At 34.0% G+C, this 16,833-nt stretch overlaps 1 non-coding gene across 1 annotated transcript; it reads left to right on the top strand.

Moving 5' to 3' along the window:
• The first annotated feature begins 531 nt into the window (after positions 1 to 531).
• On the top strand, positions 532 to 677 carry LOC111757705 (small nucleolar RNA SNORA12). Its single transcript, XR_002791989.2, has one exon. It is a non-coding gene; the product is annotated as a small nucleolar RNA SNORA12 (small nucleolar RNA).
• The last annotated feature ends 16,156 nt before the right edge of the window (positions 678 to 16,833 follow it).

Here is a 16,833-nt window from a genome sequence, read left to right on the forward strand (position 1 = left end):
CTAATAAGTATGAAAGCGAACTTTCTTATACTAAGCATATTTTAACTTAATATTATACTAATCTATATTTTATAGAAAAGGAATTAAATATCTAAGTACTTTAAATTAATAAAATATAACGTTATCCACTAATGATTAAAAACACAGAGTATTTTCAACTTTCCATTATGTATATAATGTTTTTAATCTTATAGTAATTAGGTGCTATTTTCACAAATAGAAATGTCTGTATCATAGTTTATGAATATTATGTATCTAACAATAATGCCTGATATGTGATTTTTATTAGTATCAATACCTGTATATTAGAATATAATTTTTTCACTTAATGGCATGGGTCTCTTAAAGTTTTAAGACAGTAGATTTGTTCACTAAGTTTGTAATGCTGGTAAATGCAAATATTTGTATTCAAACTTCACTTCATTTTTGTGAATTATGAATGTTTTCATATTATCCACTTATAGGTTGAAGTCTCAGCATTTCTCTTAGAAGTTTATGTGCTCACCCTGTTCCTTATTTTACAAAGATACTAGTTGTGGCAATTTCTTTCTGGCACATTTGTTAAATTTTCAAATGGGTCTGAGTCTACCACACACATTGTAAGGAGCTAGCAAAAGCTGAAAGACTGAAATATCTCTCTTGAGCTTTTTTTGTATCAGACATTGTTTCTCACAATCTACCTCATAAGTTTAAGTCCTGGAGTGCACAAGCAACCTCCTTCCCTACCCTCCCCCGTGAGTGGCTGTGAGCCTGCTAGCTCACAGGCTGAGAATCAAACATCACATCCCCCCCCCCACCCCGCCACCTACCTGCTTCCCTACCTGTTAGCAAGTGGGAGCCAGTGAGCTGGACATCCCTTAAGAGGTTGACCATAGGCAATGTAGCAAATAAGGGAGATTTCCTTCTACTATCTCTTTGAAGTCAAATACTTTTATTCCTGTTTTGCTTTGTTCTAATTATTGGTGTAATTTTAGCCTGTTTTGTTTTGTTAAACTTCAATATACATGAAAGTATGGACAGCTATTTTGAAGAGAACGAGAGATTCTACGATAGCCATTAGTGATTTCCCTATTGTCTGGTTTTGAAGATTCTGATTCTGTTCAGATCAGTTTTATACTTTGTTGTTTTGTATGAATTCTCTGTATGTGAAGACATGGACAACTATTGAAAGAAAACAAGAGACAATATGATAGATAGTGAAGATCTCAGGTCATCTAGCTTTGAAATTTATATCTCTTACATTGCTTTCTTATGTCCTATTTTGTTCTTTTTTGTTGTGTTTAATTAAAAAAAAACAAAGGAAAACAAAACCCCAAAGATATTATCCACTAACACTAATGAATTGAAGGTGTAAAGATTCTTCGTGTGGGAAGTGGAAAATGGTGGAGTGGTGACTGGAAGCAATGTTCAGCCTCTCCAAGATCCAGAATCCAGATCCTGGAAAATAACACTTTGGTGAAGGTAAAAAGAGAAATAGATTGTCAGGAAATAGGAAGGAACTAACAGGAAAATCAGGAGCTGTAGAGACCATAGAGGGAACGTATATAACACAAAAAACATTTTAAAAATCTGGATTCTCTGTCTGGCTATTGGGTGGCAGGGAGGACCATTAGTTAATGGTTGATATATTGTGTCAATTTAAGAAGCTTAGAAGCTTATCTAAGTAACTTAGCAGGGCTGGGGTCCTCGCTTTGTAAACAACCTGAACCTGTGCAAGAAGAGGGCACGGATATGACGTGACTGACATACCCACACACTAAGGTGGTGGAGAGGTGACATCTACAGTATAAGGGAGGAGAGGATGTTTGCTCTTTGTGCTTTTGCCATCTTTCACTGCTACGAACTGTTATCCCTCAACTGTGCCACCATCCCTTGGAGCCAGCTGGTTGTGGACTGAAACCTCCATAAACTGTGAGCTAAATAAACCTTTTCTCCTTAATTTTGGAAGCTTGGTATTTTGTATCAATGATGAGAGAAAAGTAACCAAGACAATAACCTAGTTCTGCAGAAGCAAAATAAGAACTCAGGGCTGTGAGATGCAGGGAGAAATGGTGCAGATCACAACTGCTGTGAACTTCAAAGCAACATGCAGTTTACTCTGAGGGGATTTATTTCACACAGTGAGTAACAGCCAGAATGCAATTCCAGCCCAGGCACCTACTGTATCACTAAAGTGTTTCATCAGGCTCCATTTTAGAAAGGGGTGTATTATTTAAATTCAGGGCTCAGAACAAGTATAAGACAACTTCATATAAGAGCTACTGGAATTGCCCTCCCATGGTGCCTGTGTGAGAAGTAATGATAGAAGAGAACTACAGATAAAGGGCAACCTGGAAAGGGTTTCCCTGAGAAGTTTAGACTCAGCTGGGAAGGACATGCCCCACCCAGCCCCCACCCAGTGAGAAGTCAGGCCTGGCTTAGTTACTCTCAGGAACAGTTGGGTTTTACAGTGCTGGATTAAGTTACTTGAACTCTGCCATGCAGCCTGTATCGGACATTGATCTGAAGCCTGAGTTCCTTCCCCATCTACCAGCATGAGCAAGGCCATGTCTAATGACATTGCCACAGCCTAGGATTACCTGGGATGTCACCTGGAACAGTGGGGCACCTCACCAGCCCTCAGACTGTAAGTATTCTGTCAGATTACTTAAGTTGATGGTTTGGTTATTGATGTTAAATTTAACATATCCTAGATGTAGTGTTTTTAAAATAGTATTAGTGATTAGAGTCTACTTAATAAATGCTTGTGCTAAAATCTCATCATGTTTTGTCTGGATGATTGGAGACTAGTTTATTTTGTATAATCTCAGTTTCTTCAAGTATAAATGTGGGGAGATAATAATAATAGTTACATTATGACAAACAGTTCCCTGAATGATTGAGTTTAATCAGATTTAACAATTGTCTGATGACCTAGGCTGATGTTATTTATTGATTTGAAGGAATGTTTTATTAGGAATTTTATCAATAAGAAATCAGAAGTATTTTTGTAGTAAAATTGTATTTTAAAGCCATTATCTATATGCTCAACAAACATTTATTAAACACTATAAATTAAAATGCAACGTCAAGAAATTACCATGTACAAAAGTAAGAAAAATCAGAACCAGGGACAGAATGTTAGAACAGGATAACAGGATTACGGAAATGAGTTGTTCTGACTTAGTCTATCTAATATAGTGGCACAACTGTTCCTTTCCTAAACATATAAATGCTCTCAGCAGGGAAGAATCCCTTACAGATTCCCTCTTATATTTATCCATCCAGCACTCTTTACCTTTCTACCCTCTTCTATTTTTCCTTAGTAATCCATTATGTATTTATGATACTTTGTAAACTCAGTCCCTACCACCATAATCAGGATGATGTACTTTGCCCAACTGAAACAAACATGCTTTTTGTCTAAAGTGAAGGATTTAGAACTAGACAGGAAAGTCAGAAAGGAGGAACTGGTACTGAAAGGCAGCCGATATTAATCAAGGCTAGAACAGGAAGGGGGATGGCTTTTCATAATGGCTAAACACAATCCCCAAAATCATCAGATGGAAGGATAGGAATTATTTCTCAGTGGCAGACAGAGAAAGAGCAGTGTGGATGCTCTTTCAACGTGGAAAGAGTGACTTACTTAGTTTTCATAATAAATACTTCATGACAAAAATTTTACATGGCTTTCTGTGAAATACATAGCTATTAGGGAAGAAACTAGCATTTTGATGAGACTAAATTTTCTAACTTGTCAATGCTTAAAGATTTTTCGCTATAAAAATGGCATTATTATTAATTAACACAAAAAGGCATAGATATGGAAGTTGCATCTTTCAGTGTAATATTTCAGAAAACAATTGCTAGAAGTCACTGTGGGGTGTATCTGTGTGGAAAAAAATTTCAAATATATTTTTAAAAGCAAGTTCAGGAAAACTAGTTATTATCACAGGGAAGTTAACATTCTTTCTATTGACTCTACTTTAGTAGTTTGGAAATGCAATAAACTCTTCACTTCCTATGCAACTCTATTAATTGCTTACTAAATATATTACATGAACTATATATATATATATATATATGAATAATTTGAGAGTTAAAATAACTTCAAATACTGTTTAAAATAGTAATATGTGCTATTCTAATAATGTATATATCTTTTTTGTTGTATTTATCTCCATCAAGCAATATGCTTAACTCAGATTCAGAGTGTTTAATAACTGATATATTATTCAAAGACACTCCCTGTAATTTTACATATGTGTTTAATGACAACTTTATATATACTTTCCCATATTGTGATAAATTTATTCTGTCATAACATTTCAGCAAGCATATAATTCACAGCTATTTTGGGGCATTGATATAATATTTTAACTTTGGGTGCATTTTCTAAAATACAGCCAGTATCTGAACACCATATTATTACGTATATTTATCTGGCTTTCGTTTATTTCCTTGATTTTCTGATAGTGAAATTTCTTCAAATTTATGATATGAAAAACATCCTTTTGCTAAACAGATGTTTTTGACAAATTACTACTTAAATCTCCTGTTTAGAAATATTTGTATAAAATTAACTTAACTCTTGTTTTCATTTATTTAGGTATGGCCCTTTTTAACTCACAAGCTACTAATCCGTATCAAAGTGATTTTACCTCATTTTAACATTTTTATCTTTTTTCTAATATCCTGGGAAGGCCTCTTTCCCTCTGTCATGAATTTATTCCTGTTATGTCTTAGGGACTTCTTCTGGGTATCTTCTCCCAGATAATCTCACTACTCACATAGCTTCCTAATTATTTGTTTTTAATACCACGCAGGTCTGCATTTTGGCCCAAATGGCTTTCCAGCAAGGTGTGCTGTGTTCCAAATAACTGCTGCATTTTCCTACTAAGACGTGCTATTAGCAATTTGAAGAGATCTGTTTCAAAGTGAGCTTATATCCTGCCTGCACCCAGCCTTCACTCTGCCTCCTCCTGACAGACCTGGGCTAGAAGAAAGTAGTCTTGTGGCCAGGATGCCATGCTAGCCTTTGCACCCTGATTCTTCTTCCTCACAGGGTGAAAAGCTGGCAAAGCAGAGAGATGTGCCCCGTTGGGGCTCAGATCTCACTTTTGAATCATACTTCATGTTTCTGAACTTCCCATTGCCCCCCAGACCTGCACTGATTTCTTCTCAAGTGTTAGCTACATTCATACCTGCTCGTTTTATTCAGTGATTCCAAGAGAAACAGAACCAATATGTCATGTACTAAAGGAATGCTCATACGATTGTGGAATAAAAGTAAAATAATCTGCAAGGTGGGCTGGCAGGATGGATAGAGAGTCAGAGAAGAGGCAGTGGTGAAGGTCAAATTCAAAGGCAGTTTATAGACAGAATTTCTTATTGCCTTAGAGAGGGGACCATTTTTCTAGTCAGGACTTCAACTGCTTAAATGAAATCAGTCCACATTAGATGTGGCAATCTGCTTTACTCAAAGTCCAGTGATTCACATTTTGATATCATTCAAAAGCATCCTCACAGACACAGGACAAATAATGTTTTTTTTTTTTTTATTTAAGGAGAAAAAGAAAAAAAATAAAAAGGGTACAAAATGCAAAATTTAAAAAATAAACAGTAGGAAATCACTAGTTAATAGATTACATATTTTCATCTTAGAAATAGTTGTTCAAGTTACAAAATTGAAGCATATAAAGTGCACTTTAAAACAGTAAGAGTGAAAACAGTTTTGTTCAATGATCCAAAAAAACTCAGTAATATGGTTATTTATCTTATACACTTAAACATATATGCAGTTATAACCTTTAGAGCACTTTCTTTTCTTTTGTGCAATGACAATTACACATTTTGGGTTTTATTACTCTCACAGTTCTTACCACTTTTTTTGAAGAGAGTAGTGGGTCAGTCATGGTGACACATAAAATATCTGAGGTATTTATTCTTAGAGGGTATTTGTTTCCAATGGATATGGACATGCAAGTTGTACTTGAAAGAGAAAGGAGGTCAGAGCCAAGCATGGTAACACATACCTATAATTCCAGCTATCTGGCTGGCTAAAGAAGGAGGACCTCAAGGTCAGTTCCACTCCTGCCTGGGAAGTTAGTGACTTACCAAGACTGTCTCAAAATAAAGAACAAAAAGGGCTGGAGATATGGCTCACTGCCAAGGTCCTAGAACCAGACTAGGATGAGGGGGAGAGAGAGACAGAGAGAGAGAGAGAGAGAGAGAGAGAGAGAGAGAGAGAGAGAGAGAGAGAGAGAGAGAGAGAGACAGAGAGAGAGAGAGAGAGAGAGAGAGAGAGCGCTCTATTCATGCTACTGTTGTCTGTAAAAAGCTTTGAGGATTCCTAGAACTTTAAATTTGAAGTTAAGAGGGAGTGGAATAGAAAGTTTTTTATGTAGCTATTTATGGCTTTATGTGCAGTTTCCTACGTTTAGACAGTTGGCTGGAGGGCCTGATTTTCCTCTTGCACTGGACCCTACATCTTCTAACCTTAGGGCAGGATAGCCCCTTACCTGTAACCACAAGATCCTTTCCCTCTTATGTTCTATTCTCAGTGAGTGATAATACAAGACACTGCTCCAGGTTTTTAATCTTAATACTTTCTTTTTCACACCCTTAAATTCACTGCATCACCAACTCTTGTATTTCTGTCTCTTCCTGTCCTCTTTTCCTCAGCATTGCTCACTTCTGGAAATACTCTCTCCCCTGGACCCCAACATTCAGTACTGCATCAGTCTTATCTATTTTTTGATATTAATGTCAAAGTAAGTTTTAAAAAAAAAAACATGATGGACATGGTGGAGCTATCTTGTAATCCTATCACTGGGAGGCTGAAGCAAGAGGATCAGAAACTCAAAGCCTAAGCACCTTAAAATTTTTTTAAAAAATTAATAAATAAAACAGCTCATGTGAAGGCCCTGGACTCAGTCCCTTGTGCTGAAAAACAAATAAGCAAATAACATTTCATCTTAAAACTTGATTCATGATTTTTAAACCTTTTTATTTTATTTTATTTATTTTTTTTTTTTTTTGAGTCACAAATCAAACTCAGGACCCCATGCTTGCCAGGCAAGCACCATATTGCTGGGCTAGACCCCTAGCCGTCTTTTGAGGCTAAAATTCACGTTATCTTAAAAGATAAGAACTGTCATGAAATGGGCCATTCTTACATTTCTAGATTTACTTCTTTACAGTTTACCCAAATTATATAGAACAATGCTTATATTGCATTGTATATGTACATGTGTGTACATAAAGATTTTCCATTGAAACTATCACTATCTATTGAAAATATACACCAATAAAAAGCTCCTGAAAGATTTCCCTGAAGTTTCAAATTGCAATAGGTCATGCCAGTACCTTACCAGTATCCTTAGCAGGTAGCTATTATATGCTTCCTTTGTAGTGTTGGGGTTATTAAAAACTTGTTTAATTGTATACATGTAGGAGCTAGAACATTTCTTGAAGCACTCTAAAAGCGAAAGAAATAATGATTAGATAAAACTGAGAGCAGAGCATTTGTTTGCCTTTGATATTTCTGAAGTTATAAAAGACACAAGATCTTTGAAAAAAGAGCCAAAAACATATGTTGGAGGACAGATAGTGTCTTTAGCAAATGGTGCTGGGAAAACTGACTATTTTCATGCAGAAGATTGAATCTACATCCATATCTCTAAGTATTTACCCTAAACTTAAAATGTTTCATAGTTCTAAATATGAGAAGAGAAATACTGAACTTTGTGAAATACAAGGTAGAAAATCTCTTGAAGGCATAAACTTTGGCAAAGACTTTCTGAATTCAGAAAATGAAATTATACAAAATTACAAAGATTCTTTACAACAAAACAAACAATCACAATGTGAGAAGATAAATCACAGAATACAAAAACATTTTAACAGCTACACCTGGGAGAAAGAATTAATAACTAGAATGTTCAAAGAACTCAAAAATTTAGACACTCCAGAATCAAAGACCTAGTCAAAAAATGGGCCACTGAAATGAATAAACACTTCTCAGAAGGAAAAGTATAAATGGTTAATAAAAATGTAAAAAAAAATGTGTTCAATTTCTCTGATCAGTAGAGAAATGCAAATTAAAACAGCTTGGAAAAATCCTCTTACTCCAGAAAAAACGGCCATCATCAAGAAATCAAAGAATACCAAATGCTGATGAAGCTATAGGAAAAAAGAACATTTCCATATTATCAGTAGGAATGTAAATTAGTACAACCATTATGGAAATTAGTGTTGCAATTCCTTACAAAACTAAAAACAGAAATTCTATCCAACCCAGCTATTCTCTGCTTCTTGGTTTCTTCTGAAACCGGTAAAGACACGTTGTGCATGCCTCTGTGTATGGCAGGACAGTTCATGATGGCTAAATCACGGAAGTAGCCTATCGCATATGCCCATCAACAGATAAATGGCTAAAAACATACGGCATTTATACACAATGAGATAGTACTCTGTATTAAAGAAAGATAAATTTGACTCATTTTTAAGAAAATGTATGCACATTGAATTCATGAGTGAAATGAATCTGACACACATGTTTAAAATCATGTTTCTCTTCTATGAGAATCCAAAAATAAAAATAGCAACAAAACAAAAGATAAAAAACAGGGAGTAGAGGATATTCCTTGTCAAATGGGAAAGAGACTAAAAGGTGAAGAGGGAGGAAGGAGGAGTGGGGCAGAGATAACAAAAGGTAATGAGATGTGTCGTGTGCCTTCATCAACTACAGTGTACTGTAAACATGCACTAAAAAAGGAAACATGAAATATTTTCCTTTTGCAATATATTTTTGTAGAGAAATCTGAACGATATTTTCATCTGTGGCAGCCAGGATTCTTTAGGGAAAAAAAATTGATTAACCATAGAGAAAACAACACCCAACACTAAAGCAAAAAAGCTTAATCTTCCTCATGTGTCAGTTACACTTACTGAAGTATGGTTCTTAAAACAGACACGTGTGTAACAATTTAAATTTCTAAAGCACATATGAAGCTCTTCATGCACAAAACTGTTAAGACTTAACCTAACATCTCAATGGAATGTATTATTCAAATAGATTATCCCGTAATTTATAGACAAAGTAACCGTAAGAATTAAGAACAAAGACTAATGTAAGCATATACTTTAGGTAACCGTACACGGGTAATGTTCGTGAGGGTCATCTCTTACCAATTAACCTCGAGAGTAAAGTCCTGGAGGGAAAAAGACATCCTGAACTGGTAAAGTACATTTGCAGGTCCCAGATGAAGATGGGAAAAGGTATTTAAGTGCTTGCTTTTTCTTCATATTTTTCATACTTCTTTGCCCTACTTGAAATAGCATCTGATCCATCCTTACTGCCTTGCTTAATTCAATCAAATTCCCATCTTCCTTAACAAATACAGGAGTTTAATTGTCTTATTTTCTTGTTTTGTTTCTTCTGGGCAAGGTCTCACTGTGTAACCCTGGCTGGCCTTGAACTTGTAGTCCGCCTGCCCTAGTCTCTGGAGGATTGGGCTTGCATGCACACTGCATCTCATTTGGCTTTAATGACATGTAATAGTTTAGAAGTAAAAGATGGATTTCCTTTAGGTATTACAGGAACCACATTTATAATTGTTCATAGAAGCTCATTGCTTTGGAGTGAAAATTTATTTCATAGCACTTAGGTTAACTGAAATAAAAAGAAACAACATTTCTTGGGTTTCTTTTGATAACAGAATTGATTATTGGCTGCCAAGGTGATGCATAGCTTCCTTTTTTAAGTGAAAGAAAGATGATGAAAACACTATAAATCAATATCTTTTTGACTTAAGAAATAGTAATGATTTTACTTATGTAGAGAAAAAGCTAAAAGTCAAATCTTTACTAGTTTTTATTGTAGTTATTAAAAACAGAGAATATGTCTAGATAAATTTGCAGACTAAGCTTCTAATACACAAGTACAGGGAGACACATTCACACTCTATTCAATCTATAGAAAAACTGCGTTAACCCTGGAGTGTTTGAGTTCTATCCAAACTTTCCTCAGTTGAAAAGTACAGCTGCTAATAACTGATTCTTTTGCCACTTTATATGCTGTGTAATCTAACTCATTGACAACATACGACTGGAGCAGGTTTGATTTTATCAGATTTGGGATCTCTGATGGCAGAGTTAGAAATAAACACCAGTTAGCTTCAATAAGATACCTATAAAAGGAGACCTCTGTTTTACAATATCATAAACAGTTTGGATTCAAACTGGAGGTAAACACTATCCCAAATATCTAATACTTATGTATTATTTGTTCATTTAAAAATTTCCCAAAGTATATAATGCTCTAGAGATTCCAAAGTTCAAATAGGCTAAAATACTCTTTATAGAAATTTTTAGAAATTATAGTAGCAATTAATAAACACTATTAACAATATTTTCAATGATATTTATGATTGAAAAGTTCTTCAAGATACTGTTTATTTGTTTTTCCTATAGGCTTGATTTTAATAACGTTTACTGTGTCCTTACTGCATATGCCACACTTTAGCTATAGTTTTGGATGTGTTTCCAATAGAGAAATGGTATTTGGCGGTAATATCGGTTGCTGTCAGTCAAGAAGTGCTAATCTATAGTAAATATGTTCATTTTTCATATGTAGTAAGTCAGAGCAGAAATTCTAGAAAAAGCATGAAGATACACAACTTAATTTTAGGTTCAGAGCAGAAATCCAAAAGAAAAGAAGTTATTAACTGATTCATCTACCAAATATTCATAAAGTAACAGATGTTTGCCAATCTTATATCATCAGCTGCAGTTTTAGTCATAAACATGACAGAAAAGGATTACTATGATTATTAGTGGGGTGTAATACTAGAAAAAGTTAAATAGATAACATGCTAAAATCATTATTCACTAATTTATGCATGCTGATACTCAGGAATAGAAATTTTGGTAGTCATTGAGTACCTAAGGATAGTTAATTCAGAAGCAAGTTTACTTTAGAATGCTCACTCAATTCTTTGGTGTTTATTTCCAAAATGCTCTTTTCCTATAATATCTTTGAGATATAATAATGTTAACATTTGGTTGTATTTCCCTCTTTCTTTTTGAAAGTTCTTGACCCTTCATTAACTTTCTGGTTGTGAATTTTGGTATTTATCCTGTATTTTACCCTTACCATCTTAATCCTGTCCTCCGATACCTGCTGTTTAGCTCTGCCTCTGTCTCTTGATTATGCCATGATTAAGTCTCTGTTTATTAGCTAATGGCTCAATGTTGGTTCTTAGGCTCTTGGTTCCTTTCTATGTACATCTTGGAGTCTTAAATGACAACTACCATGGAGTTTGCTTTTTAATATAATCATTTTGCTACCTTAATTTAAGAATACTTCTTCCATTCCTCACTCCTTTAATAAGAACATACTTGTTTTTTTCAGCAACAAGATCTGGAAGCATCTGAATTGTTTACTATTATTTTATTAGTATTATAGTCGTATAAAATTTAAGAAAATTCGTTTGTACTTGGGATGCAAGGTTCTTCTGCCAACATAAAATCTACTTACCAATCTGAACTCAGAATTAAAAATAGTGGATAGGAGGAGTTGTTGCTATGTTTTCTAATGATTTCAGTGTCACTGGTATCCAAATCATTAAATATTCATAAATTGTAGAATGTTTGTTTTAAAAAATTTGTTTTGGGAATTAAGTTGTTGAATTTCTTTGAGCAATTTGTTGGTTTACTTCTGTCTCCACCTGCATTTGGATAATTGAGTACTCTTCTTTTATTTGTTATTAAGTTTTCAGTTAAATTCCATTGTCAATTTTACAAAAAGAAATGTTTGCTGATATAATAATAAATGAGAATAAAGGAAAATTATTAGAAATTTTCCACAGGGAAAGTTGTCAACTATCTTGATACCCTGAAACACTGAGACTTTTAAATGCTATTTATGAGATTTTGTTTGGCCAAGAAGTCAGATGCTAGTAAATCAGCTGAATTGTCTCTAGTGCCCAGGTTACTCTGGAAGCTCAGCAGAGCCAGCTGGGTTCAGTCAGCCTTCATGAATACTGGAAGAACCTCCCGTGGTGAGATGGAAGAGGGAATTGAGAACAAAGACCAAAAATTGGCTCCAGTTTTATAAGTTAAATCTTCCCCTAACATAATGATGCCACAGAAGAGAAAAGTACAAATGTGTAATCTAATTGTTTTTGAACAAATATGCTAACAGAAATACAATAAATGAAAAATTAATTAATGGATTTCATTAGATAATGGTGGCCTAAGTTAGACAACCAAATACATTTTAGAATGTAAGAATGTAAAATTTGAGTGGAGAAAATAAAACAAAAGTAAGAATCTAGAAGAAACAGCAAAATAGATTTTCTAAAGTATGTAATGAAATTTCTAGGATAAAAATCAGCAAATCTAAACTGAATTTAAGACCAGGTAAAAGCTATAGTTACTTTGTTTCATTGGCTTTCTGTTTCATAAGAATGTAAACAGGAGATAATTTTAATATTTCTTATTTTGGTAAGGAATTATGGGGAGACAATAGATTGAAGAAAGACACTGAGGTATATATGTGAACACATCTTTCTGATAAAATAAATAAAATAATTAATATTGTATTATTGTTTGAATGTAGTTTGCTCCCCAAACCTCACAAGTTGGAAACTTGGTCACCAGTGTGGTGATGTGGAAAGTATAGGGCATTTAGGATGTAGGGCACAGGACGAAGCAGTTAAGTCTTACAGTCATACTACATGCGTTAACAACATTATGAGATTTAAAAACTCTTATACAAGTAGTAGTCTTTTATTCAGTGGAATTTTAAATGTTTTAATCTACATTTATTATAAATATAATTAATGAATGTGAATAGTATTTTAAAAGATATTCAGTAATTCTGGCTTGTAATCATTAGTATTTAAATTTAGCAATTAAAACTTTAAATATTTCCCGGTATTTTGAGGTTGTAGAATTGATAATATGGAAACTCTTTGTTTATTAAAGGTAATCCCGTCACATACCAAAATTGTAAAAAAAAACATTGTTCTCTATATTGCTCTTCACTATAGTTTTGTGTTCATTTCCCCATGGGAACACTGAAGCCCAAACCATTTAATAATTAGTCCAAGGTAATCCGCTACTAGTGAAAAAACTATATTTCGTCTCAAGAACCCAAATTCTTAGGATAGCACCATGTTGCTTTAAGTTGTATAATATTATACCTGAATGGAATTCGATTTGAACTAATTTAAGTTTTATAAAACTGAAAATTTTGCATACTTCTTTTATAGGATTTACTGTTCCATTTATCTAGTCTTTTTATTTTACAGTCTCTTTTCAGATTACCTAACCTAATCTCAAGTACTCAGTCATTATTTTTATCCTAATTATTCCTGAATGGACAAATACCTCCTCACAATTTAATATTTAGAGCAGTCCTAGTTACTTCAAACACATCCTACTGAACTGACCCAATTTCAGTTATTATCCTATACCTATTTTTATGTTTTTAAAGTTGTTTTCTCATCAAATGACACAACTTTCAATTTTTATTTTTATATTAAATTATTTTTATGTTAAAAATTTAAGACATTTTGCTTCCTCATTTACGTTATTTCCAAAGTTCTAATATGTTTAATTAAATTAACTTTACCTTTTAAATATTTCTCATATTGCTTTGTTCTCATAGGTTGTTTCTGCCCTAAACCTGATACAAGCTATCACTATCTCTCAGCGTGATTATTTAAAAACTGATTTACTCTCTATTACCTACTCTAATACACTTCCAATCTACTGTACCTACTATAACTAGAGAGATATTCATGATACATGCTTGAGATCATTCCCATGTAATTTAAAACCTTTCAATTCCTGCTTCTAATATTTAGAATTAAAGTCATCCATGTGGCCTAAAATTCAGGTGAATTGCCTCTCAAGCCTGATATCATATGATGCAATGTACCTGGCAAAAATGTCCAGGTGAATTTATGTACAGTGGACAATCCTCTGCCTTCAGAATGACATATTAGTCTAACAATCAATGGACAAATCAGAAGTGATCCAGCCTCCACTGTGCAAGAACAGGTATCTGTAAGATTCACTAAATACCATTTGGAAAAGGAAGGATGGAAGAGTCCATAGTCATGATGAACTCTAATGGGACTGACTTTGTAAACTTTTGCTGGGGAGAGCACAGTTACTTGAACAGTTCCAGACTCTGCTATTTGAAAGCAAATATTTTGTCTCTTTTATCCTCCGTGTATCAATGACTCCTTTGAAATGGTCATTAGTGACGGTGCTTATCTTGGGGAATGCCATATCATAGCTGAATCTTGTAAAAGCTGAAGGCTATTTTTACAGCAGACTTTTTGTTTACTTGACATTACAGATAAGTTAATTTAGTCACCACAGTCAGTACAGGTTGAGCATGTTATCCAATTGTTGGGATCAGAAGTGTTTCAGATTCTGGATTGTTTCGTAATATTCACAAGAGCACTCTTGACAACCGAACTCAAATATAAATTCAAAATTTATTGCTTCATGCACATCTGTTACACACAGCCTCAAGGCAACTTCATGCAATGTCTTCAATGCGTACAGGTTTTGACTCTAGCACATCACATATGGTGAAATATGCAATTTTCCCTTGGTTCCATGGTGTTGGCAGTCAGTTTTCAGCTGTGGAACAGTTAAAAATTTTGGGTTAGGAATACGTAACATGTGCCATAATGTATAAACATACTAAAATTTTGCTAAATGTAATTATCCACAGTAATTATTAACTTATTTAGATCTTACCTTTTTTCTTTCTCCGAAACTAATGGCAGAAATCCTGAGGTTACATAACCTTCCAAACCTGTCCTCCCCTCTCTCCAAACATTTCAACTTAGTTGTTAAGGCCTTGTTCAACTAAAAGATTTCAGTAGGCATTTTCTACTTTGACATTTAAAAGCCTTCATTATTTTCAACTTTGCATGGGTTTTTAAAAAAGTTTGTTGGTTAGTAAATAGCTTAAATCACATCCTGGTGCAGACACATGCTAACTCCATGTTATGGAGTTATGTCCTGAAACATTACTCTAGTAAAAGTGTATCTATATGATGCCCTGAACTTTTTGATAAGCGACCCCAAGGCTTTCTTGGAAATCTAGCACGTTACAATTCAAAAAAGAAAACAAATAGGCACAAATGTAGTTTTAATGTGTGAAACCAAATGCATATTGTAATTGCAGCATTTCTGAAGAATATAGTTTGTGATTAATTAGTTTTAGTGAAAGAAAGCTAATACAATAAGTTTATATAAAACCAAATCAATGCTAGTGGTTGTGACAGTCAATCTTAGTATTCAAATTTGTGATATTAAGAGACGCCTAACGGTTTTAAGGAAACTAAGAACAATAACAACATGTAAAAGGAGAGAAGTGTAGCTTTGAGTACTGTATGTGATGGCCCTTGTGGCTTCTTTCCTTGGAGTTTCCCTGCTCTATTTCCTGGCTACCATGAACTGACCTTTGACACACCAAGCAATTTCTCTTTGATGTCCCTGCCATGGGGCCCACGAATCAGGCATGGAGTCCTCTGTGATTATGAGTCACATTAAATCTCTTCCATTTTAAGTAGTGGGCGTTGGGCATTGTGTTTCAAAAAATGAGAAATACACATAACCAATGACATGTTCTGTTTTTTAAACTTTATCTGGGGCCATCATTTCCTGATTACAAAGAACAAATGGTCAAAACTAAGTTGATTAATTGATATAATTTAATGTCATGATTCTAATCTTGTAGGGATGATAATGGAGACAAGAAAGCAATGGAGACATTGTGAGTTAGATCAAACAGAATAAAAACAGAGCCTTTTACCCTATGTATTACTGGTTCACTGTGCCACAAAGCAAATCTGAAAACCATACACTGTACTTTGAATTCAGATTGAGTTGCAAACTTGATAGCATATTAATAATTTGTAAATAAACTATTGAATAAACTGAATAAACTATTACCTGATGTGATTTTTATTGGCGCTTCCTGGTTTAGTTCACAAATATGAGGTGACATGAGGAAACTAATTGAATATGACATTTCTATAAAATGCTATTAAAATATTACAGCGCATGTTGCTAGATGGATTGGCTATGCATATCTAGGTATGCCAAATGATAAATTTAAAAGTAATAAAAGACCTTTCAATTTATTTAATGTTTCACTAGCTTTAAAATTTTTGCATTGAAACAATTTTTTGACAAAATAAAATAATAAGGCATTGAAATTTACTAATTTAAGCAATCTATACACTTAAATCTGAATTAATTCCTTCAAATCTTTTTAGTGAAAATGCCTCCCAAGGGTGAATATGCATGGAAATATATATAATCTAAGTATAAACAAAACTTCTGCTTGTCCAAATGGATCTTTTTTATTATTTGATAATTTGCTAATTTGTATTACAGTGTTAGCACCATTCATTTGAATTTTTATATTGGTTCCAGAAGCTACTCTCAAAAAAATTATGTTGTCTTCAAGTGTGTGTCCTGTACTCTTATATAAGCATGCAATTTTGTATTCGTGTGAAATAAAACTGCCTGCCCCAGTAGCTTCCACTGTAGATCAGATCTTGTTCTTGGCATTCTGAAGCATAGTAGCAGACCTGTATTTTCTTCATCCTTACAGCTTGATGCCAAAATGCCAGCCCATTATTACACAGAGTGTGGGGTAGACATAGTTATTGAGTGAGATATTTAATTTAGCCTCATATGAAGGAGATATTTTTATATTTTTGAACATCAATAGTTTGGGAGGAATTAAATATTTTCTTCAATTCCAGACAGTTCATGAATACTTACAGCCAGAGTTACTCAAAGCCTGTA

Source organism: Cavia porcellus, unplaced genomic scaffold (assembly GCF_034190915.1).
Source record: "Cavia porcellus strain 051 isolate PalLab524CR breed Dunkin Hartley unplaced genomic scaffold, mCavPor4.1 scaffold_9, whole genome shotgun sequence".
Classification (NCBI taxonomy): domain Eukaryota; kingdom Metazoa; phylum Chordata; class Mammalia; order Rodentia; family Caviidae; genus Cavia; species Cavia porcellus.